We start from the raw sequence: 23,185 nt of genomic DNA, 5'->3' as shown, positions 1-23,185 counted from the left end.
GCAGATGGAGCTCAACCCAGATAAGTGTGAAGTGATTCATTTCGGTAGGTCAAATATGGCAGAATATAGTATTAACGGTAAGACTCTTGGCAGTGTGGAGGATCAGAGGGACCTTTGGGGTCCAAGTCCATAGGACACTCAAAGCTGCTACACAGGTTGACTCTGTGGTTAAGGAGGCATGCGGTGCGTTGGCCTTCATCAATCATGGGATTGAGTTTAGGAGCTGAGAGGTAATGTTGCAGCTATATAGGACCCTGGTCAGACCCTACTTGGAGTACTGTGCTCAGTCCTGGTCGCCTCACTACAGGAAGGATGTGGAAACCATAGAAAGGGTGCAGAGGAGATTTACAAGGATGTTGCCTGGATTGGGGAGCATGCCTTATGAGAATAGGTTGAGTGAACTCAGCCTTTTCTCCTTGGAGCGATGCAGCATGAGAGGGGAACTGATAGAGGTATACAAGATGATGACAGGCATTGATCGTCTGGATAGTCAGAGGCTTTTCCCCGGGGCTGTAATGGCTTGCTCTTGAGGGCATAGTTTTAAAGTGCTTGGAAGCAGGTACAGAGGAGATGTCAGGGGTAAGTTTTTTTACGCAGAGAGTGGTGAGTGCATGGAATGGGCTGCCGTTGATGGTGGTGGAGGCAGATACGATAGGGTTTTTTTAAGAGACTCCTGGATAGGTACATGGAGGTTAGAAAAATAGAGGGCTATGAGTAACCCCAGGTAATTTCTAAGGTAAGGACATATTCGGCACAGCTTTGTGGGCTGTAGGGCCTGTACTGTGCTGTAGGTTTCTATGTTTCTATAAAAAGGATCATTAAAAGAGCAAGTAGAGAATAGAAGATAACAAACTGTACAAATGCAAATATAAAGAAACAGCAATAAGTAACGATTAACATGAAATAACAAAATAAGGAGTCCTTATATTGAGATAATTGATTCTGGTAACATCTCAATAGATGAGTGTAGTTATCCTCTTTTGTTCAAGAGCCTGATGTTTGCCGGATAGTAACATTTCTTGAACCTGTTGGTGTGAGTCCTAAGGCACTTGTACCTTCTGCTGATGGCAGCAGTGAGAAAAGAGCATGGCCTGGGTGATGAGAATCTTTAATGATGGATGCTGCTTTCCTAGCATTTCATGTAGATGTGTTCAATGGTTGGTAGGGTTTATCCATTATGTACTCAGCCAAATCCACAACCTTTTGCAGGATTTTCCCTTTAAAGGTATTGGTGTTCCCATACTAGGCTGTAATGCAGCCAGTCAGTACACTTCACACTACCGTGCTATCCTATGCCCACAACTTGCTGTACTTCTAATCCCAGCTAATAGACAGAGACATAAGACTGCAGCACCAGTGGTGAGGACCAAGGTATGGTCAAGGGAGGTGGAGGAGCACTTACAGGACTGCTTTGATTCAGTGGATTGGGCATTACTTGAGAATCATCTTCGAATCTGAATGAGTATGTTACAGTTGTCACTGACTTCATCAAGACCTGTGTGGATGAGTGTGTGCCTTTGAGAACATACCAAACTAAAAGCTGTGGATGAACCAGGAAATTTGTAGTCTGCTGAGGGCTAGATCTGTGGCGTTCAAGACTAGTGATCCAGAACTATACAAGAGTCTCAGGTGTGACCTACAGAAGACTATTTTAAAGGCAAGAAAACAATCCCAATCGAGGTTAGAGACAGAATCGGATGTACAGCAGCTCTGGCAGGGCTTGCACGCCATTACTTCCTACAAAGCAATACCTAACAACATGAATGGCTATGATGCTTCTCCCAGATGAGCTAAACGTCTTTTAAGCACGCTTTGAAAGGGAGAATAAAGCTACACCTGTGCATCTGGTGACCCTTTGATCTCTGATTCGGAGGCTGGTGTCCGAACATCTTTCAAGAAGGTGGACCCTTGCAAGTCATCGGGACCTGATGGTAGGGCTCTGAAAACCTGTGCCAAACAACTAATGGGAGTGTTCAAAGACATTGTCAATCGCTCACTGCTGCAGTCGAAGATTCCCATTTGCTGTCAAAAGTGTGACAATCATACCAGTGCCAAAGAAGAGCAAGGTGAGCTGCTTCAATGGAGTATCGCCGAGTAGCATCACATCTACTGTAATGAATGGCTTTGAGAGTTGGTCATGTCCAGAATCAACTCCTGCCTAAGCAGGAACCTGGACCCACTGCAATTTGCTTATCATCACAATAGGTCTACAGTGGGTGCCATTTCACTGTCTCTCCACTCAGCCTAGGATCACCTGGACAAAAGTAATACCTACATCAGGCTGCTGTTTGTTGACTACAGTTCAGCTCTCAATACAATCACATCCTTAGTTCTAACCAACAGGCTCCAAACACCTGAGCCTCTGTACCTCCGTCTGCAACTGGATCCTTGACTTCCTCACTGGGAGATCACAGTCTGTGCCGATTGAAAGCAACATCTCCTTTCTGCTGACAATCAACACTGATGCACCTCAACAATGCGTGCTTAACCTACTGTTCTACTCTCTCTACACCCATGATGGTACAGCTAGGCACAGCTCAAATGCCATCTATAAATTTACCGAAAACACAACTATCGTTGGAAGAATTTTAGATGGTGATGAGGAGGTGGACAGGAGAGAGATAGTTCAGCTGGTTGAGAAGTTTTCCAGCAATAACCTTGTACTTAACATCAGTAAGACCAAGGAACCAATTGTAACCTTAAGGAAGGGGAAGTTGAGGGACCACACACCAGTCATCAACGGATCAGAAGTGGAAAGTGTGAACAATTTCAAGTTCCTGGGTGTCAACATCTTTGAGGAATTATCCTGAGCCCAACATATTGATGCATTTACAAAGAAGGCACAAATGTAGCTATACTTCATTAGGAGTTTGAGGAGAATTGGTATGTCACCAAAGACACTCACAAATGTCTACAGATATACTGTACTGTGGAGAACCTTCTAACTGGTTGCATCACCATCTGGTAAGCAGGGGTCACTGCACAGGACTGGAAAAAGCTGCAGAAAGTTGTAAACTCAGCCAGCCCCATCATGGCCACTAGCCTCCCCAGCATCCAAGTCACCTTCTAAAGGCAATACCTCAAAAAGGTGGCAATCATCATTAAGGACCCCCATCACACAGGGCATGCTCTCTTCTCATTGCCACCATCAAGGAAGAGGTACAGGAGCCTAAAGACACACACTGAACATTTCAGTAACAGCTTATTTCCCTCTGCCATCAGATTGCTGAATGGACACTACCTCGGTATTTTTTTCCCCTCTTTTCTTTCCAAGTTGTGCTCTTGGAAGAAGAAACCAAAGTATTTCAGCAGGGAAATTGGTTATGGTGAGTAGATAACATGCTGACAATGGAAATTTACCAAGGAAGGAAGAAACTTATAATTAGAATAGTATTGGAATAGTCAAGAATGATTCTATTTTTCAGTTGCTCCATTGGTTAATATGAGAAAAAGCTGTAATAATATCACTGAGATGGAAATAGTTATTCTTTGTGATGAAAAATATATGTGAACGTAGTCATAATTGTTATATTTACATGATCAATTCTCAATATCAATGTCAATGTTGCTATCCAGATTGTTTGATGTCATTTTCAATACACATGTGTAAAGGAGAACAAAATAATTGTTCTGGGTCCAACACAGCATATAAAAACACACTAAAGTAAAGAACATAATAATAAAACAAAATCACAATAAATAAGTACATAAAATAGCTTACCTACATTGATTGATTACATGCACAAAAAGCAGTACTGGTGAAGTTAACAAAGAGAGGATTTAATGACCATTTGCAACAACTGGGAACTTGCTTCTTGCTAAGTCAAGTGGAGAGAAACAGGACGGTAGTGCTTTCAATACTGTAATAATAAAGTTATGATGAAAAGGGAAATTAACTTGGACTGTAAGGTAAGTAGCACCACAAATATCTCAGTTTTAACAACCTTTCCTCTACTTGCCCCACAGTTGTTACATTTTCTGGTTTATTGACATTAACATAAATGAATACAACTTTCATTATTCCTGTTCCCAAAAAATATTGATGCATCCTTTTGAAGGGAAGTAAGAAGAATCATGCAGTTTGTTATTACCATTTGGGTTCCATTTGGTCTTCTCCTCCTGGTACAAACAGGAAGTTTTCCACTTTCACAACACAGTAATGGGCACTGATATAAGGCATTACTGAAATAAAATAAACAAAAAGCAACTTCACTGAATGGTCATGTTACAGGATCAGAATTGTTTCTTATCATTTTCAGTTATCAGCTAGCTAAAGTTACTGGAGGCATTTCATTATCATATTGGCTTTCTAACAAAGGGTAACGGAAAATAATCAAATAACACACATAAAAATTGCTGGTGAACGCAGCAGGCCAGGCAGCATCTATAGGAAGAGGTACAGTTGACGTTTTGGGCTGAGACCCTTTGTCAGGACTAACTGAAAGAAGAGATAGTGAGAGATTTGAAAGTGGGAGGGGGAGATCCAAAATGATAGGAGAAGACAGGAGGGGGAGGGAAGGAAGACAGGAGGGGGAGAGCACAGGAAATTGGGTCACTCTCAGGCAAGGGAAGAGGAAAGGGCAGGCAGAGCAGGGTTCCCCTGTGGCCATTCCCCTCAACAACAAGTATACCGCATTGGATACTGTTGGGGGGAGGGGGGAATGACTTACCTGGGACAAGCTGCAGCAGCCAGATCTCTGGCACTGAGTCTGGCTCTGCAGTGCAAAAGGGAGGGTGGAAAAAGAGGAGAGCGGTAGTGATAGGGGACTCGATAGTTAGAGGTACAGATAGGAGGTTCTGTGGTCGTGACAGAGAATCCAGGATGGTTTGTTGCCTCCCGGGTGCCAGGGTCAAGGATGTCTCTGATCGCTTGCATGACATTCTGAAGTGGGAGGGTGATCAGCCAGATGTCATGGTGCACATTGGTACCAATGACATAGCAAGGAAGAGTGAAGCGGTCCTGGACAGTGAGAATAGAGAGCTTGGTAGGAAGTTGATAAGCAGGACCTCAAGGGTGGTAATCTCAGGATTGCTACCTGTGCTAGGTGCCAGTGAGGGTAAGAATAGGATGCTCTGGAGGATGAACAAGTGGCTGAGGAACTGGTGTAGGGGGCAGGGTTTCAGATTTCAGGATCACTGGGACCTCTTCTGGGGCAGGTGGGACCTATACAGGAGAGACGGGTTACACTTGAACTACAGGGGGACCAATATCCTTTCAGGGAGGTTTGTTAGTGCTATTGGGGAGGCTTTAAACTAGATTTGCAGGGGGATGGGAACCAGAGTGCCAGAGCTGACAGCAGGGCTGGGGTGAAAATAAATCATGTTAAAAGTTCAAGCAAAGCCGCAAATAGAAAGGTGAGTGGTGGTAAAAATCTTCTGAGGTGTAGAAATTTCAATGCTAGGAGTATTGCGGGGAAAGCAGATGAGTTGAGGGCGTGGATTGACACGTGGAATTATGACGTTACAGCAATTAGTGAAACTTGGCTACAGGAGGGGCAGCACTGGCAGCTTAATATTCCAGGGTTCCGATGTTTCAGGTGTGAGAGAGGCAGAGGAATGAAAGGTGGAGGGGTAGCATTGCTTGTCAGGGAAAATGTTACAGGAGTGCTCAGGCAGGACAGATTAAAGGGCTTGTCTACTGAGTCCTTATGGGTGGAGCTGAGAAACAGGAAAGGTATGGCCACATTAGTGGGGTTGTATTATAGACCACCCAATAGTCAGCGAGAATTGGAGGAGCAAATCTGCAGAGAGATAGCAGGCAACTGCAGGAAACATAAAGTTGTGGTGGTAGGGGATTTTAATTTTCCACTTATTGATTGGGACTCCCATACTGTTAGGGGTCTAGATGGGTTAGAGTTTGTAAAATGTGTTCAGGAAAGTTTCCTAAATCAATATATAGAGGTACCAACTGAAGGGGATGCAATATTTGATCTCCTATTGGGAAACGAGTTAGACAAGTGACGGAAGTGTGTGTAGGGGAGCACTTTGGTTCCAGTGATCATAACACCATTAGTTTCAACTTGATCATGGATAAAGATAGATCTGGTCCTAGGGTTGAGATTCTAAACTGGAAGAAGGCCAAATTTGAAGAAATGAGAAAGGATCTAAAAAGCGTGGATTGGGACAGGTTGTTCTCTGGCAAGGATATGATCGGTAAGTGGGAAGCCTTCAAAGGAGAAATTTTGAGAGTGCAGAGCTTGTATGTTCCTGTCAGGATTAAAGGCAAAGTGAATAGGAATAAGGAACCTTGGTTCTCAAGGGATATTGCAACTCTGATAAAGAAGAAGAGAGAGTTGTATGACATGTATAGGAAACAGGAAGTAAATAAGGTGCTTGAGGAGTATAAAAGTGCAAAAAAATACTTAAGAAGGAAATCAGGAGGGCTAAAAGAAGACATGAGGTTGCCTTGGCAGTCAAAGTGAAGGATAATCTAAAGAGCTTTTACAGGTATATTAAGAGTAATAGGATTGTAAGGGATAAAATGGGTCCTCTCGAAGATCAGAGTGGTCGCCTATGTGCGGAACCAAAAGAAATGGGGGAGATCTTAAATGGTTTTTTTGCATCTGTATTTACTAAGGAAACTGGCATGAAGTCTATGGAATTAAGGGAAACAAGTAGTGAGATCATGGAAACTGTACAGATTGAAAAGGAGGAGGTGCTTGCTATCTTGAGGCAAATTAAAGTGGATAAATCTCCAGGACCTGACAGGGTATTCCCTCGGACCTTGAAGGAGACTAGTGTTGAAATTGCAGCGGTCCTGGCAGATCTATTTAAAATGTCGGTGTCTACGGGTGAAGTGCCAGAGGATTGGAGAATGGCTCATGTTGTTCCGTTGTTTAAAAAAGGATCAGAAAGTAATCCGGGAAACTATAGGCTGGTAAGTTTGACGTCGGTAGTGGGTAAATTATTGGAGGAAGTACTAAGAGACAGAATCTACAAGCATTTGGATAGACAGGGACTTATTAGGGAGAGTCAACATGGCTTTGTGCGTGGTAGGTCATGTTTGACCAATCTATTGGAGTTTTTCGAGGAGGTTACCAGGAAAGTGGATGAAGGGAAGGCAGTGGATGTTGTCTACATGGACTTCAGTAAGGCTTTTGACAAGGTCCCGCATGGGAGGTTAGTTAGGAAAATTCAGTCGCTGGGTATACATGGAGAGGTGGTAAATTGGATTAGACATTGGAAGAAGCCAAAGAGTGGTAGTGGAGGATTGCTTCTCAGAGTGGAAGCCTGTGACTGGTGGTGTGCCACAGGGATCAGTGCTGGGTCAGTTGTTATTTGTCATCTACATCAATGACCTGGATGATAATGTGGTAAATTGGATCAGCAAATTTGCTGATGATACAAAGATTGGAGGTGTAGTGGACAGTGAGGAAGGTTTTCAAAGCTTGCAGAGGGATTTGGACCAGCTGGGAAAATGGGCTGAAAAATGGCAGATGGAGTTTAATACAGACAAGTGTGAGGTATTGCACTTTGGAAGGACAAACCAAGGTAGAACATACAGGGGAAATGGTAAGACACTGAGGAGTGCAGTAGAACAGAGGGATCTGGGAATACAGATACAAAATTCCCTAAAAGTGGCATCACAGGTAGATAGGGTCGGAAAGAGAGCTTTTGGTACATTGGTCTTTATTAATCAGAGTATTGAGTATAAGAGCTGGAATGTTATGATGAGATTGTATAAGGCATTGGTGAGGCCAAATCTGGAGTACTGTGTTCAGTTTTGGTCACCAAATTACAGGAAGGATATTAATAAGGTTGAAAGGGTGCAGAGAAGATTTACAAGGATGTTTCCGGGACTTGACAAACTCAGCTGCAGAGAAAGGTTGAATAGTTAGGACTTTATTCCATGGAGCGTAAAAGAATGAGGGGAGATTTGATAGAGGTATATAAAATTATGATGGGTATAGATAGAGTGGATGCAAGCAGGCTTTTTCCACTGAGGCAAGAGGAGAAAAAAACCAGAGGACATGGGTTAAGGGTGAAGGGGGGAAAGTTTAAAGGGAACATTAGTGAGGGCTTCTTCACACAGAGAGTGGTGGGAGTGTGGAATGAGGGGCCAGATGAGCTGGTAAATGTGGGTTCTTTTTTAACATTTAAGAATAAATTGGACAGATACATGGATGGGAGGTGTATGGAGGGATATGGTCCGTGTGCAGATCAGTGGGAGTAGGCAGAACATGGTTTGGCACAGTCAAGAAGGGCCAAAAGGCCTGTTTCTGTGCTGTAGTTTTTCTATGGATGTAGCTAAGAGCTTTTAAGTTGATTGGCAAAAGGGATATGAGAGGATCATGGGACGGGAGGCCTAGGGAGAAAGAAAGGGGGAGGGGGAAGCCCAGAGGGTGGGCAAGAAGTATAGTGAGAAGGACAGAGGGAGAAAAAGGAGAGAGAGGAAAAAAATTAATAATAAATGAGTAAATAACAGATGGGGTATGAACGGGAGGTGGGGCATTAACGGAAGTTAGAGAAGTCCATATCCATGCCATCAGGTTGGAGGCTACCCAGACGAAATGTAAGGTGTTGTTCCTCCAACCTGAGTGTGGCTTCATCTTGACAATAGAGGCGGCCATGGATAGACATATCAGAATGTCAGGTTAATACTTGGAAATGTACTACCCCAGTTTCACCAGAGGAGAATGTTTGAACGTTTGAGAATCCTTTCTACTAATAAAAAGAAATGAAAAATAATTCTGCAAAGGCTGTAAATGTATAAGTCAAAATTAATTCAAGATTGTTTAATATCATTTCCAGTGCATAAGAGTAAAGGAGAACAAAATAATCCTATGCAGCACTAAAAACAAAATTAGATAAAAAGCAGAATAATTAAAAGGAATACAATAAATATGTATAAATATATAAGATAGCTTATATACATAGATTGATTGTATGTCCATAAAGTAATACTAGGCACAGCAGTGTCTGTACATAAGGTGACTCTGAGAGGAAATCAAATAGTGGTGGTGGGGGTGTGGAGGGGTGGAAGTATTGGTCAACCTTAGTGCTTTGGAAAATAACCGTCTTTGAGTCTGTTGGTCCAGGAGTGGATACTACATAGCCTCTTCCCAGATGGGAAAAGTTCAAATTTCGCAGTAAATTTTATCATCAGCCTACATACATGTCACCTCATACAATCCTGAGATTCTTTTTCTGTGGGTATACTTAGCAAATCTATAGATCAGTAACTCTAAACAGCATCTGTAAACTGTAAACAAACTGCAAATGCAGATAATAAATAAATAGCAATAAATACTGAGCATAAAATAAGATAAGAGTCATTAGATGACTGTACTTATCCACTTTTGTCAAGAGCCTGTTTGATAGGTAGTAACTGCTCTTGAAACTGGTGGTGAGAGTCCTGAGACACCTGTACCATCTACCTGATGGAAGCAGTGAGAAAAGAGCATAGCCTGGGTGGTGAGGATCTTTGATGATGGATGCTGCTTTTCTATGACAATGTTTCATGTGGATTTGCTCAATGATTTGGAGGGTTTTACCTATGATGTACAGGGGCGAATCCACTACCTTTTGTAGGATTTTCTGCTCAAAGGCATTAGTGTTCTTGTACCAGGCTGTAATGCAACCAGTCAGCTTATTTCCACCGCACATCTATAGAAGTGTGCCAAGGTTTTTAATGACATGCTGAATCTCCACAGATTCCTGAGGAAGTACAAGTACTGTTGTGCTTTCTTCATAATTATGTTTATATGATGGTTCAAGGATAGGTCTTCTGAGATAGTGACACCCAAGAATTTAAAATTACTGACCCTCTCCATCTCTGATCCTCTGATGATCACTGGCTCATGGACCTCTGGTTTCCCTCTCCTGAAGTCTACAATCAGTTCCTTGGTCTTATTGACATTGAGTAACAGGTTATTTTTATTTACACCAGTCAAATTTTCATTCTCCTCCTGTATGCTGATTCATCACCACCTTTGATACAGCCCACAACAGTAGTGCCATCAGCAAACTTAATACCGTGTTGGAGCTGTACTTAGCCACACAGTGGGATGAACACAGGAGTGGAATGAACAGTCCATGAGCAGCATTGGTGGGACCTTTCATGATGACTACTGGTCCTTCTCCAGCACCATATTGTATATATGTCCTTGGTGGCAGGTAGGGTGGTGCCAGTGATGCAGTTGGGCAGTTTGACTACCTTTCGTGGAGACTTCCTGTCCAGCACAGTGTAGTTTCCATACCATGCAGTAATGCAACATGTTAGGAAGCTCTCTACTGCACATCTGTACAAGGTCATCCAGTTGTCTTCAGACTTTTCAGAAAGTGGAAGTGTTGGTGAGCTTTCCTGATTGTGTAGGATGTGTACTTGGACCATGAGAGGTTGTGCAAGATATGCATCCCCATGAGTTTGAAACTGCTCGCAGTTGCTACGGCTGTATGGGATGCGAGTAGTGTGAGTTCTCCTGAAATTGATAATCATCCCCTTTGTTTTGTAGACGTTGAGGAAGAAGTTATTTTTCTGGCACCAGGCCTCAAGCTCTCCTACATCCTGGCTGTAAGCCGTCTCTCCCCACTGTCATGTCATCAGTGAAGTTGACAATATGATCACATGGGTGTCTGGCCTTGCATTGTGTGTGAACAGTCAACTGCACAATTAGCAAATTAATAAAGCAACAATTGTTTAGCAGGGGGAGCGAACTTTTCTGTGCATGGGTACTCAAATTGGAGATGATCTAAAAATTCTCTCACATGCCACAGTAATTTTGAATGAGATTGTCATTGATAAATGAATTAGTAATAATAATTAAGAACTTTTTAAAGGAAAAAGGATGAGTCCTGTTTCTTAGTTACATGCAGTTATTGCTTTACTATTAATAAAAGTATGAGACAGATTGAAATCAATGAATTTTAGAAAACCTATTCAAAATTATTATTAATATTTAAAAGAATTGAAAAATGACTATTTTAAAATAGTATTGTTATAGTATCTCATATACTGCTTAATATAAGAAATGTGAATGTAAACTTAAGCTTTGGTGCATATTAGTAACTAATCAAGGAAAATAAACACACCTTACTCTCACTGAGACTTCTGTTGCTGCACTAAGTAGGACAATTATTTTATATATTGTAATTGTAATTGTCACTGAGTATCCAATGTTAACTCACAAATAACAGAAGAAAAAATATAACCAGAGTGAAGCCAGTGCCATTTATTATCCAAATACTGATGTGTACACAAGGTCTGCAAGGTTTTCAGAATGCATCATTCCTCGTAATCATCTAGCTGGCACCAAACTGGTGTCAGGCATTTCCTGTGAAAACATCTCACTGCTCTGAGGTTATAAAAGTTATTCGGTGCTTTATTTGGCAGTAAAGGTACAGCATCACTATATCTTTTTATTATGGGTTCAAAGAATCGAGGGGCAGTACTGCATGCCGCATGCCAACAAAATTTCTGCAGTTCATCTGAAGCACGCATACCATAGGTTCGCCATCCTAGGGGTAATGGATAAGTGAAAAGCCATGTTTATAGTGACGGAACAAAATTGAGAGTTAAGTGACACAATCAGAGGCATGAGAAATGAGATGAGATATTTAGTAAGAATAAGACTTCAGATTAACAGGAATAGAGATCCCCTTACTATCCCTACCACCCCATGAGCCTCCACATCCAACACATCGTTCTCCACAACTTCCACCAGCTTCAATGGGATCCTAACACCAAACATATTTACTACAGCCCACTCACTCTGCTTCCCACAGGGTTGCTCCCTGATTCTTTTCTCCATTTGTTTCTCCTGCTAATCTCTCTCCTGGCACTTATTGTTGCAGTGAGTGAATGAAACAATCCTAGTGCAGGACAGGCATGGGGAATAAGTTAGGATGCTTACATGGACGTGAAAGTGGTTGTAACACTGGGGTTCTTGTGCTGCAGGTCTTGATGGAAACCAGGTGTGCCAAAGAGAATTAGAAGCAAATGGGAAATTATTGGTCAGAACCATGGCACTATCAAAGGAAATTAGGAGAAGGATAGGGAATTAACGATCAGGACAGTGACAGTACCCTCTCCCCACAACAGGAGTCTCCAGGCGAACCACCAGGCTTGTTCAGATTGTCTCGATGGAAATCTCGGATAAGGGAAGGGTCCAGGATGAAGGAGCGGGGAATCCAGGAGCGTTCCTCTGGGCCGTTTACCTCCCAATCGACCAGGTACTGGAGGCCCCTGCCTTGGCAGCGCACATCCAGTATTTGCCAGACGGTGTACGCTGGGTGGTCATCAATGATCCAATGGGTGGAGGGGGTTTGGCAGGAGGGCACAAAGGGCTGACAGATAGAGGTTTCAATTGGGAGATGTGAAAGGTGGGATGAATGTGCATGGATCCAGGCAGTTTGAGTCTGACTGCTGAGGGGTTGATGACACTCTCAATCTTGAATGGTTCCGGGTAGTGAGGGGTGAGTTTCTTGGGTTCATTCTTGAGGGGGATGCCTTTTGACGAGAGCCGAACCTTCTGCCTGGGCCAATAATTTGGTGCAGGAATTCGATGGCAATCAGCAATCCTCCAGTTGCAGCTGGCTGAGTGGAGCAGGGCCGCCCGTGCATCCTTCCAGACCTTGCGGCACCAGCAGAGATGGGTCCGAACAGAAGGCACAGCAATGTCATCTTCATGTGCGGAAAACAGAGGGGGTCGGTAACCGAGAGCATTTGAAGGGAGACATTCTGGTGGTGGTGCTGACCAGGGAGGTGTGGGTGTACTCGACCCAAATGAGATGAGTGCTCCAGGATAACGGGTTGTTGGTGGTTATGCAGTGCAGTGCTGCTTCCAAATCCTGGTTTGCTCATTCTGTTTGACCATTCGTCTGCAGATAGAAGCCGGAAGATGGTTTACTGAGGCTCCAAGGGCTTGACAAAAGGATCTCCAGACTTGAGAGATCAAATGGGGACCCTGGTCAGAAATAATGTCAGGGAGAATACCATGAAGGGCAGAAGATGTGATGAACAAGGAGGTCGGCTGTCTCACGGGTTGTAGGGAGTTTGGGAAGGGCTACAAAGTGCACAGCTTTGGAGAAGCAGTCCACCACAGTGAGAATGACAGTGTTCCCATGTGAAGGAGGTAGTCCATTAACAAAATCCAGTGCAAAGTGAGACCAAGGGCAGCTGGGGACTGGTAGGGGATGAAGCAACCCAGCAGGTGGCCAGTGAGAGGCTTTTCCGCAGGCACAAACAGAACAAGCAGAGGCGAAGGAACGGGTGTCCATGGAGGGCCACCAGAAATGTCTCTTCAGAAGAGACAGAATTCAATCTATTCCAGGATGGCAGGCAAAATGAGAAGTGTGCCCCCACTGGAGAACCTGAGACCAAACTGAGTCAGGCATGAAGAGGCGATTGGAGGGTCCATTGCCTGGGTCAGGTTGAGTCTGTTGGGTCCCTGACTATGGATTTGATCTCCCAGGTGAGGGCAGCCACCACACAGGATGGTGGAAGGATAGTCTCGGGGTTCAGAAGGCCCTCCTCAGATGTATTGACATGAGGGAGCATCGGGCTTCCCGTTCTTGGACCCTGGACGATAGGCGAGTGTGAATCTGAAACGGCCAGAAAATAATGTCCAACAGGCTTGGCGGGATTTCAGGTGTTTGGCAGTTTGGATGTATGCGAGTTTCTTGTGATCTGCCCAGATGATGAATGGATGTTCTGCTCCTTCCAGCCAGTGTCTTCACTCCTCCAAAGTGAGTTTGACGGCCAGTAACTCCCAGTTCCCCACATTGTAGTCCCGTTCAGTGGGGGATAGCCGGCAAGCAAAGGCTGCGCAGGGATGGAGTTTTTGGTCTGGGCCGGAGCGTTGGGAGAGGACCGCTCCCACCCCAGAGTTGGAAGCGTCAACTTCCACAATGAATTGGCAAGAGGGCTCAGGTTGGACCAGGATGGGAGTGGAGGTGAAACACCTCTTCAGCTCCGAGAAGGCCGAGTCCGCTTCAGGGTCCCAGTGGAAAGGGGTCGTAGGAGAGGTGAGTCAAATAAGGGGTGCTGCCACCCAGCTGTAATCCCTGATGAAGCAACGATAAAAGTTTGCAAACCCTAGAAATCGCTGGAGTTGCTTGAGTGAGGTGGGTTTTGGCCACTCTGCCACCGCCCAGATCTTTTCAGGATCCGCTCTCACTTGCCCGCTCTCGGTAATGTACCCCAGGAAGCTGACGGAAGAGACATGAAACTTGCACTTCTCAGCCTTCACAAATAGTTTGTTCTCCCAAAGCCTCAGCAGAACCTGACGGACATGGTGGGTGTGTTCCTGAAGACTGCGGGAGAAGATTAAGATGTCCAAATAAACAAAAACAAAATGGTTAAATAAGTCCCCAAGGACATTGTTTATCAGGGCTTGGAAGATGGTGGGGGCATTGGTGAGACCAAATGGCATGACCAGGTATTTGAAGTGACCAAGAAGGGTGTTAAAAGCTGTTTTCCACTCATCTCCCTCCCTTATTCTGACCAGGTGGTAGGCACTTAGTAGGCGCAACATAGACAAGATGGTGGATCCATGAAGGGGTTCAAAAGCAGAGTTGATAAGGGGCAGTGGATATTTATTATCTATGGTGATACTATTTAGGCCGTGACAGTCAATGCAGGGGCGCAGTGAACCATCTTTCTTCCCCACAAAGCAAAAACCTGCGCCTACAGGGGAAGATGAGGGTCGGATAATGCCAGCACAAGAGTCATATAGGTAAGCCTCCATTGCTTCCCTTTTGGGCCAGGACAGGTTATACAGCTGGCTGGTGGGCAGAGGGACTCCGGGAAGAAGGTCAATTGCACAATCCTAAGGGAGGTGTGAAGGCAGGGAAAGAACCCATTGTTTGCTAAACACTTCTCCCAGATCATGATATTCTGCTGGAACCTTGGATAACTCGGGGGTTTTCAGCAGCAGACGAGGTCGCGATGACTTTCACAGGGGAAAGAGCCGATTGTAGACAAGTGGAGTGACAGAACGGACTCTAGCTGACCATCTTCCCGGTGGACCAGTCAATGTGGGGATTATGGTGGCTTAACCAGGGGTACCCAAGTAGTATAGGAGCATTGAGGTGAGGAAATTAGGTTAAATCATACCTGTTCCCGAAGGTTCCCAGAGAGAATAAGAGACAGGGTTGGTGTGCAGTGTGTAACTTGGGCCAGGAGTCTACCGTCCAGTGCCTGGGCTTCCAGAGGGGTACTCAATGGCTCTCGAGGAATTCCAGCCTGGGAAGCTATGTTTTCATCCAAAAGGTTTCCTTCGGCACCAGAGTCCACGAGAGCTGACAGAGGCAGGGACTGTTGGTTGTAACGTAAAATAGCTTGGATCTGCATCCGGGTTCAGGGGACAAAGGAATGTTGTCTGGCTCACCAGGGTCCCCCTTTCTACTAGTGAGCCTTCCCTTTTGGCCGAAGGGGACAGGTAGCACGGAAGTGGCTGGACTGGCTGCAATACACTCCCCCACTCTTAATCTCTGGAGTCACTCTGTGGGAGGAAGACGGTTCAGTCCCAGCTGAACGGGTTCCTCTCCCGGGGCGGTGGAAACAGCCGGGCTGGGAGCTATTCTTGGAGCAGGAGGAGAAGAGAGGCTTGTGCTGGTGGGAGGTGGTAATGGGTGCCGTGGAGTGGCCAAAGGTGGTGGACGACCAGTTCTTTTCCTATGGCGTTCCCAAAGACAATTGTCCAACCTGGTGGCTAGGGAGATTAGGGAATCCAGGCTGTTGGTGTCATCTCTTGTCACCAACTCATCTTTCACCATGTCGCTGAGACCATTCTGAAATACCCCTGGGAGTGTGTCATCGTTCCACTGAGTCGGCTGCTAACGTCCAGAACTCCACAGAATATTCAGCAACACTGCGTGAGCCCTGACAGAGAGTAGATGCTTAGCAGCATCTTTACCATGGACGGGGTGGGCAAAGATCTTTCCCATTTCCATGATAAAGGTGGGGAAAGAAGAGCAGATATCCAGTTGATTATTCCAAACAGCTGTAGCCACGCTAAGGCACTTCCCTGCAACAACTCCATGATATAAGCTATCTTTGACTTATCCGTGGAGTATGTGGATGACTGCTGTTCGAACACCAAGGAGCATTGCAGAAGGAAGGCCCGGCACTTCCCCAAATCCCCAGTGTTCTGGTTCAGGTATGTGCGACTCTCTTGGTGGGGGTGTTGCTGACACATAGGGTGTTACCACTACAGGCTGTCTGGGCTGGTTAGACAGAGTTCCAGGAGTGGATGGGGTAAAATGAGTGGATACACAGTCCACCTGGTCACCAAACTTCATTACTTAGCAGACAGGGAACAGAGGTTCTCCATAACATCCCAGGGAAGTTGATCGTGCAGACCCAGTAGGGAGCCCTGGCTGGTGAGGGCTTGTTGCAGGGTATTCGTGTCTGCTGGGTCCATTGTGGCCAGAACGTTCTGTTGCAATGAGTGAATGAAGCGAACCCAAGACCAGGACACAGGCATGGAGATTGAGTTAGGATGCTTATGCAGATGTGAACATTGAACAGCAAACAGGAGGGATCTGGACACAGAGCTTTGACACAGAGAGACAGAGTTTCATAGGTAAACCTTGAAACTGGAGCAAAACTTAGAACACATGGTCCTAAGCAGCCAGGAAATGTTAATTACCACACAGGCAAAACCAATGATCTGGTGACTAGTTGTTGTAAAGCCAGGGTTCTTATGCTGCAGGTCTTGATGAAAACCAGGTGTGCCAAAGAATTAGAAGCATATGGGAAATTAACAGTCAGAACCGTGGCACAATTAAAGGAAATTAAGAGAAAGATAGGGAATTAACAATCGGGACCCTGACAGAAATGCTGCACCTGCCAACTCACTTCCTCCCTCACCTCCATTCAGGGCCCCAAACAGTCCTTCCAGGTGAGGCAACACTTTACCTGCGAATCTGTTGAGGTCGTACTGTAGGTGCTTCCGATACCATCTCCTCTACATCTGTGAGACCTGATGTAAATTGGGGGATCTTTGTCAAGCACCTCCACTATCTGCCAAAAATGGAATTTCAGGTAGTCAATCATTTAGTTCCTATCCCCATTCTCGTATTACAATGTCAGTCCAGGCCTCCTCTTCTGCCTGGATAAGGCCAGTCTCAGGATGGAAGAACAACACCTAATGGTATAAACATCGATTTCTCCTGGCAAGTGTAATTTATTTATTTATTTTTAAAAACATTCTCTTTTCTCCTCCCGCCTTCATCTATACCCCACGTTGGCCTCTTAGCTCGTCTCATCACCTGTCGAACACCTCCCACTGGTGCCCCTCCTTTCCTTTCTCCCAAGGTCCACTCTCCTCCTATCAGACGCCTATTCTCCAGCCCTTCACCTTTCCCACCCACCTGGCTTCATCTACCACATTCTAGCTTGTCCTCCTTCCCCTTTACCTTTTTTATTCTGGCGGTCCCCCCTTCCTTTCCAGTCCTGATGAAGGGTCACGGCCGGAACCATCGATTATTGATTCATCTCTATAGATGCTACCTGAAATGCTGAATTCCTCCAGCATTTTGTGTGTGTCTGGATTTCTTGCATCTGCAGAATCTCGTGCTTATTCTTCGGAGTAGTTTGTTGCCTTTATTTGGAGGATGAAAAATGCCAGTAGCATTGAACTTACGCCATTGTTTTTGCATATGATTTAGCAAGACGAGAGCAGATGCGTATATGTTTAGAAAAGTTTGTAACCATTCAAGTTGCCGATACCCTCTTTGGGCTCACAGTGGAGCTACACATTCGAACTCCAGCTTCCGTGGTGAAGTTTTTGACGTAACGAACCGTAGACAAAACCACTCTGCCAGAGGCAAATACTTGAATGTTTGGTTACGCAACTTTAGCGGCTGAGTTCCATGCTCTGTCTTTCATTAACCCAAAATAAAATATTAAATTGAGAAGCACAGAAAAACGCATTTTGTTGTTGTTTTAATAAAACAGATCTCGCTGAGATTTCTGGTATATACTCCCCCCCCCCATGTGATGGGTGGTGTAGCTCAGAGCCCAGGTTGTGTCACAGTACTCCGTTCGTTGGACTGGATTTGACCATCTACCCAAGACCCTTAGGTGGCGCAGAGCAGCCAATCGAATTTCCATCGAAAACACAAATACGGAAAGCGTAATTCGAAATCAGTGTTGCGGTAAAGTCAGAAAAACAAGGGGCCAATTAAATCATCACCTGACGTTATTCGTAGAAAAGAGTTTACACATTCATCTGAAAGTAAAATGTAAGTTGGAGAATATGGCAACACTGCCGTTGTATGTTGTAGAATCGAACGCCACATGCATGAAAGGAAAATAAGATGCAGGCAGGCGGTGCGACACCGTGCCTTTGATCGTGCTGGTTGCTAATGGGGTCGCTCGCTACATTTGTATGGAGCGCGGTCGATGTCATTTTTTTTCTTCCGATTTCTTTGTGCTTCGATCTTGGGTAGAACCTAGATTACAGAAGAACAAGCGTTGAATGTAGGCGAGGTTGGTGTTTCTCCCGTGGCCGGAATAAACTGATTTATATCAGGACGCCAAATTTGCTGACCGTAATTCGTCTCTGGACCAATGTATTTTTCATCTTTGGGTATTGCAAATCCACTTAAATTGTGAGTTGCCACTTTTGGTTGCTTTGCCGTTCAGGTTGTTTTTGAAATTAATGTATCGTAACATACGTTAGAATCTGAAAGCACTTTCTAAATAGTATTTCGACTTTTCCTTTTAAGTTTCCGCTCTAATTTTGAGGGAATTTATAAAGAAAATAGAATTTACAGCTGTGAATTACAAATAATGCGTTGAAGTTGCTTGCCTCCAAATTAAGATTCCAAATTTAAACCCGTCTGATTGAAAATGCAACGTTTTATTCGAGCAATAGGGTAACCGTTTTCAAGATTTCTTTTTACCACAGCGACATTTAGAAATCAAGAGAGGAATGAAGTATTAACACAAGAACTGAAATGGAAAAATTAACATGTCGAACAAACCGACTCAATATGCAGGTCGTTTATAATTACCGTTTGAAGATAGTGATATTTCTGGCTCAGTGCTGCGCTGGGTAATGAGGATACATGGTTCTGTCTTTGCTCTATTACGTTACAATTAAAATAAGATTTAGTAGGATCTGTAATGTATTTGAATACGCCCAAAATAAAAGTATCCTGTCACGTCGACATGGTGGCTCTTACGGGAAACTTCGCGATGTTACATAGCCATGAAAACGATCGTGATGGCAGTCCAGAGATAATTTTTGAGAGCTGTTTGGATTTCTTGTACGGGTATAGTTTGTTTTTCTCACCGCAGACTGGAACTTTATTAACAGAGGCGAGGTGTGTATTAATATTTGCCATCGATATCATAGCAGTATTTTATCAAGATGGGTGGATGGAGAATATCTGGGGAGTAGCGACAGAAAAGATGTGACAAAAGGAGGAACAAAAGGGAAAGGGTTTGTGCGTGTGAAAGAGCGGTAGGTGAATGTGTAGATGGAGCTGGCCTTATGCCATTCTCCCGGCTCCCTTCCACGCACTTGGTCGTGGTTTAGAGGCAGGGACGCCGCGGCGGGCGCTGTATCACATCTCATTCACAGACGCTGCAGCTAATCTCTCAAGAATGTCGATTAAAAACAAGCAGTACATCTGGTGTGTGTTTCAGACATGGCACATCCGCTTTTAAGACTGAACCTTTCGGTACAGGAAAATTATCAAAACCATGGACACTGATTTTCAACAAGCGAGTTGACTATGTCTAACACAGCAGGCATCGATCAGCTTTTAGCCCCACCTATTTGGATATCGCCCGTTGACCTTGTGGGATTCAGGTTTATGTTTATTCCGACTATTTAGAGACAGTAGTGGTTTTGAGCGTTTAAAAACTCGCCGTGGCTTGGCATACACCAATGGGGAGGATGTCTCTGTTGAACTGAAGAAATACACGGAGAATGAAAAAGTTGGCCACTAACGTTAACTTTCTAATATTAAGTTCTGTTGGAATTTGGTTTTGACCACAACCGTTTCGACTTCCTGTGCAAATCTTGAAGTGTAAATAGCGCGCTAGTTTTGCTTTATAAATCGTACAAGAAAATGAAATGGATTAGGGATAGCGGTGTCCTTTAAAAACGACTGTTTGGTGCTTTTATACATGACTGGGTGAAGTCGTCCGGCAGGGGTGAGCTATTCAATCGTAAATGTTTCTTTCCGCTTTAATGGGTTGGGAAAGTCACGTATTTTCAACCCCAGTGTTCGGTTCCATTGAAAAACGTTGATGGAAAACCCACGTTTTCTTTTTCAATTATCTACTCCTCCGAAGATATTTACTGAGGTTCGTTTCCTCTGCCAGTATTTCAAACTACTACTGTATTTCTAACAACTAATTTACATAGAAATTATTGCCGTAACTGAAATTAATTTAAATTTCTGAAACTAAGCAAAATTCTGTGGACTCTAAGAATAATAAAAATATGATATTGAAACTAAGTTACATAGCATCTGCAGGGAGAGAAATTTGACTACCAATGACATGAAATTCTAATTCTTGTCTCTCCTCTCTTCACGCATAGCATGACAGGTATTTTCAGTATTTTATATATTTTGCACAACTTTTGAATTATTAATTTCAGTGCATGCAACTTATATTTTGCTTCTGAATGTGCAGAGTGTTTTTGCTTTCATTTTTCAGATGTTCTGCCACCTGTGCCATTTTTCTTTGCTCTAATTTTAAAAGAGCTATAGATTCTGAGAATTAATTAGGTATAATTTATGCAGTTGGTTCCATATGATATTCAACTTTCATTGCTTGTAATAAATATTTCATGAATTACACTCAAAGCTGGGTATTTTCAGGTATTTTGCATGTAATAAATATTGTTTTATTTTTGTAGCATTCAGTGTAAATACACAAGCATGATCTAATTTGCCTTCCATTTCATCTCACCCATATGCTTGCTAAACTAGCATATGGTGTTGGCCAAGCAATGTTTCAGTTTTATATTTTGATCAATGATGTAAGCTCTGCAACCCTCCAAGTTTCTAGTGTTTCTTAATGCTAAACTGTCACATATCAGCGATTTTCCTTGACAGCTTGGGTTCAGTTAACATAGAAGCTCAGAAACATCTGTCTACTTTTTCTCCTTATTGAGACATTCTTGACCAAAATTTTTTTGACATACTCCAGTGAAGTGCAAGTAAATTAGTTTAATTTTTCAGAATGAATCGGAGATTTAATGGAGTCCCAGAATATCGGGTTTTGATGGCTGAAAACATTGTAGAGTAATGGAGATACAAACTTGGGAGAGAGGAAAAGTGAATCATTTGGGGAAGACTGGAGGGTTGTAAGTAGTTAGAGAATTGATATAACAGAAGTTAGATGTGATAATGAGAAAATTAAAAGCTGAGGACTTAGACAGGGGTGAAGGGTGCATGAGGCACATCTTGAATAGCATGTTACATTTCTGACTGACACCAAATTATCATTATCACAATATCCTATCAATTCTTCACCAATTTTTAAATCAATGCACCATAGAAAACATTCTGTCTGGATGCATGATAGCTTGAAATACAACTATTCTGCACTTGGCTGTAAGAAACTCGAGAGTTGTGGACACAGCTCAGCACATCACAGGAACCAGCTTCCCCTGTGTGGACTTTGTCTATGCTTTGCCTCATTAAAGCAACCAGCATAATTGTAAATACCACCATCCTGTACATCTTCTCTTTGCCCCCTTCCATTAGGTGGAAGATGCAGAAATCTGAAAGCTCAGACCACTCTGCTCAAGGACAGATTCTATCCTACAGTTTTCAGATTCGTGATTGATCTCTTGTACGATAAGATGGACTGTTGCCGTAAAATCTAGCTTGGTATGATCTTGCACTTAGTCATTTACCTGCACTGCACTCTTTCAGTAGCAGTGAAATGATTTGGTCTGTATAAACAATAAAGGTGGCATGCTTTTTATTGAATCCAGGCACATGTAACAATAATAACCAAAACCAATCTTCATGACTACCATTATCTCATCTCATCTCCCCCATTGGGAAGATATAAAAATCTGAAAGAATGTACCACCAGGCTCAAGGAGAGCTTCTGTTCCACTTTTAGAAGACTTTTAAGCAGTCTCCTAAGTACCACGAGATAGACTCTTGACCTCGTTTGGGCCTTGCTTCTTATAGTCTGCTTGCACTGCACTTTTGCTATAAATAACACTAATATATATAAATGCTATATATAATTGTTATTGGTTTCTCTTGTACTACTTCATGCACTGTATGATTGGCATGCAGATCAAAACTTCATAGTACCTCAGTACATGTGACAGTAAAAAAACTAATTTACCATTATAAATAGGCCATGAACAATGATAGCACCAAATCTGTGATTTGACAGTCAATTCACATTTTGCAAGTTTGTGATTGACCTGTTCTGTGTTACTCAATTTGCATTGCATGGAACATAGTATGGTTCACAGCCAAAAGGGAGAGCAGAGCTTAAAAAAGTGGGATATTTTCTTTAGGCTGATTTAAGCTTTGATAACATGAATCATTTCCACATACAAGTTGGCTCAGCAGTAGGAAGCAGAGGGTGGTAGTTGAAGGTTGATTCTCAGAAAGAAGGCTGGTGTCTAGTGATGTGCCACAGAGGTTGGTGCTGGGACCTTGTTAGTCATAATTTTTATACAAATCATTTGCATGCAAAAGCAAAAAGCTTTGATCAACAAGTTTGTGGATGATGTGAGATTAAGAGGTGTTATTGATAGTGAAAAAGGTTGTCATAGATTACAGAGATCTAAATCAGTTCAGGAAGTGGGCCAAGATGTGTCAAATAGATTTTAGTACAGAATACATAGAATACAGCATGCAAAAAAAGGCCCTTCAGCCCATATTATTTCAAACCAATTAAATTTTTAATCAAATGGCTATTTAATTTCTTTTGTCTACACAATATCCATATCCTTCCATTTTCCTCAATCTTGTGCAGATCTAAGCATCTCTCAAGACAAATGTTTCTGCCTCTACCACCATCTCAAGCAGCACATTCCAGGCATCCACCACTTAATTTGTCCTTCACATCTCATTTGAAATGAACCCCTCTCACCTTAAATGCATGCCCTCTGGTATTTCACTTTTCAATCCTCGGAAAAAATATTGTCTGTACTCTATGCCTCTCAATCTTATAAAGCTCTATCAGATCTACCTTCAGCCTCTGCCACTAGAGAAAACAACCCACGTTTGTACAACCTCT

General features: G+C 43.4%; 1 protein-coding gene and 1 long non-coding RNA gene across 8 annotated transcripts in view; one reads left to right on the top strand and one right to left on the bottom strand.

The window, feature by feature from the left end:
* Positions 1-4,111: 4,111 nt before the first annotated feature.
* LOC134342868 (uncharacterized) lies at positions 4,112-17,532 on the bottom strand. The gene is made up of 3 exons (XR_010017129.1): positions 17,362-17,532; positions 16,862-16,966; positions 4,112-4,182 (listed from the first exon to the last, which is right to left on the bottom strand). It is a non-coding gene; the product is annotated as an uncharacterized LOC134342868 (long non-coding RNA).
* Positions 17,533-18,028: 496 nt separating this feature from the next.
* greb1l (GREB1 like retinoic acid receptor coactivator) overlaps positions 18,029-23,185 on the top strand; it is a 293,936-nt gene continuing 288,779 nt past the window's right edge. For 5 of the 7 annotated variants that reach the window (XM_063062702.1, XM_063062729.1, XM_063062718.1 and 2 more), the window contains exon 1: positions 18,029-18,189. The gene's annotated coding sequence lies outside the window, so the exon portion shown is untranslated. The other 2 variants (XM_063062710.1, XM_063062694.1) reach the window with 2 other exon arrangements.

Source organism: Mobula hypostoma, chromosome 1, assembly GCF_963921235.1.
Source record: "Mobula hypostoma chromosome 1, sMobHyp1.1, whole genome shotgun sequence".
Lineage (NCBI taxonomy): Eukaryota > Metazoa > Chordata > Chondrichthyes > Myliobatiformes > Myliobatidae > Mobula > Mobula hypostoma.
The sequence above is the reverse complement of the archived record's forward strand: the minus strand, read 5'-3'. Positions and strand labels throughout refer to the sequence as shown.